We start from the raw sequence: 2,565 nt of genomic DNA, 5'->3' as shown, positions 1-2,565 counted from the left end.
CCACGCACCAAGAGATCAGTGGTTCGATTCCCGATCAGGGCACATGCCCAGGTTGAGGGCTTGATTCCTGTTATAGGGTGTGCAGGAGGCAGCTGATTGATGTTGATTCTCTCCCATTGATGTTTCTTCCTCTCCCTTCTTCTCTCTCTAAAATCAATAAAAACATTTTTTTTTAAAAAAAGAGTACCACTGTAAAGGCAGATCTTGTTTTATTATGCGTCACTTTACTGCACTTCACAAATATTGCATTCTTTACAAATTGATGGCAAGACCTCCCACCAGTCAAAAGAGATGGCTCGCTTTATTGTGGTTGTCTGGAACCGAACCCGCAGTATCTCCGAGGTCCTATACAAATAACTATGACTTATTATCCTAAATTCCTTTCTTTATCTTACCCCTTCTGTCCACCCCATCAGACAGTCTTATTGGCTCCAAAATAAATGCTGAATTTGAAAACTGAACCCCTCTCTTGCTACCTCTCCACATGAGCCCAGGTCCCTCTCACCTGGATTACTGCAGTCATGTTCTGACTGTTCTTATTCCATTATGAGAACTCTTGCCCATTATAGTCCTTTCTCCAAAGAGCAGCAAAGTCTTCTTAAAACAGAAACCTCATTTTCTTCCTCTGCTCTACATGTTTCTAGTGACTTCCCAGTTCCCTTGAGATGAAATCCACCTAGCTCCTAGCCTCCAGGCCCCCGTCTGTGTGCTACGCTCTTTCCACCAGCCCCAGTTTACACGCCTCTCAGGAGAGAGGCCTTGGCTGCCTAGCTGGTAGCTGTATCCCCAGAGCTTAGAGCAGTACCTAGAATCTAGTGCATTTTTTACAAAATTAAAAGTAGAAACTGAATATTAAACTTGCCAATTTTTCATGTTATGCTAGGTTTTAGCTTACACCTATGTACTAATTCACTTTTATTCTTTTTGTTCTCCGTGCACCTTTACAGAATAAAAACTTACCCATAGAAAATACCACGGACTGTCTGAGCACCATGGCCAGCGTGTGTAGAGTCATGCTGGAAACGCCGTGAGTATCGTGTCGGCTGGACTCTCACTTTCATAATCCTGTGGGATGGTTGTCCAGATGGAAACATGTCTTAATTGTAGGGTGGGAATTAAGGCGATCCCAGGTAACCAGTGTAATATGTGAGCATAATTAAAATAACTTGGCAGCTTCATGGAACTTCTGGTTAAGTGTCAGTCCAGCTGCTTTTAAGGTGCCTGAGACCAGCAAGACTAACTCAGACTCTTCCTAATGGAGATTTTTGTGGTGCTTTGAAGCGAAGGGAAGGAGTTTTAACGCTCTTTCAGTGTTGCTTTTCATACATTCTCTCTCCTTTATTCTTCTGCTAACCCCCTTTTCTCAGTATGAGTTCTCAGTCTTCATTTTTTCACCACTCGCCTGAGTCCCCTACTGGGTTTCTCCTCTCACGCCGTTCAGGATGTCTGCCACATGTTGTCATAGGCAGAAAGACTCCACCTGGATTCCTGAGTATATGGTCTTACTAGATAACTGTCGTTTTAGTGGAGCTCTGCGTTTTCCAAAGTCCTGTTCTATATGCCGCCTCCCAGGAAAACCTTACAAGCAAGAGGGCGGCTATCACCCTCCTTCCTCTCTTCCTCCTCCCTTAGGAGAGTGAGGCCTGGGGAGTGAAGGGATTGTGCACAGTGACCGACCCCACACGCGCCTGGACCCTTCATCCCGGGCTGGGACTCTTTCTGCTGGGATATGATGCCTTTTATATAGACAAATGAGAGAATAATCCAGTCAGATTTTAGAGAATTAAAATCCACTAATACAGTACTGTGTTTAGATAAATCAGCCCAGACACACTCGCTCTGTTAAGCTAGTGACTTTTTTCATCATATTGGTGATAGCACTTATTCCCAAACTTTTACTTGGGGCTACTTTGGGTTTCTCAAAAATGGTCTGATCTCTGCTAGCAGAATGGGCAGTAAACTCAGGTGCATGGAGAGACCATGGGAGGAAAGTGCTGACTGCTGCACACACCTGTCTGGGAGCGCCATTGCAGGGGAGAGGGGCGGCTTCATGTTATCACCTCTTACAGGTTAACAGTGCGTCTTCCCGCATCAGCTTGAGAGTTGAATCAGCTCATTCATTTGTGATGAGCCTCATGCATCATGTCTTCTCTGCCCTCCAGGGAATACAGAAGCAGGTTCACAAACGAAGAGACAGTGTCGTTCTGCTTGAGGGTAATGGTGGGCGTCATCATACTCTATGACCATGTACATCCAGTGGGAGCATTTGCCAAAACCTCAAAAATTGATGTAAGTGGCCTTGTTTTATGTAATTCCCAACACTTGCTATAATCGAAAGCCAGAGGCTTTTTCACGTTAAGAGCCGGCAGGCAGCACCGTTAGTCTGTGATCTGGGGGCCCTTGGCCTCCTCTGGCAGTGCTCCTACAGCCTGTGTACAGGCGGGAGAATGACCGGAAGAGTATTGTTGTTTAGAGCACGTCCTTGTAGGGAAACCTCACACTCCTCCTGCATATTGGGCAATATAAACAATCAGACATAAGAAAAAATTGTATCCTTTCATTCTC

General features: G+C 45.2%; 1 long non-coding RNA gene across 1 annotated transcript; it reads left to right on the top strand.

Annotated features, from left to right (window-relative positions):
- Positions 1 to 940: 940 nt before the first annotated feature.
- LOC106724440 lies at positions 941 to 2,277 on the top strand. The gene is made up of 2 exons (XR_001360241.1): positions 941 to 1,027; positions 2,163 to 2,277. It is a non-coding gene; the product is annotated as an uncharacterized LOC106724440 (long non-coding RNA).
- The last annotated feature ends 288 nt before the right edge of the window (positions 2,278 to 2,565 follow it).

The sequence above is a fragment of the Myotis brandtii genome, unplaced genomic scaffold (genome assembly GCF_000412655.1).
Source record: "Myotis brandtii unplaced genomic scaffold, ASM41265v1 scaffold8254, whole genome shotgun sequence".
In the NCBI taxonomy this organism is placed as follows: domain Eukaryota; kingdom Metazoa; phylum Chordata; class Mammalia; order Chiroptera; family Vespertilionidae; genus Myotis; species Myotis brandtii.
This window is presented reverse-complemented; position numbering and strand designations above follow the sequence as displayed.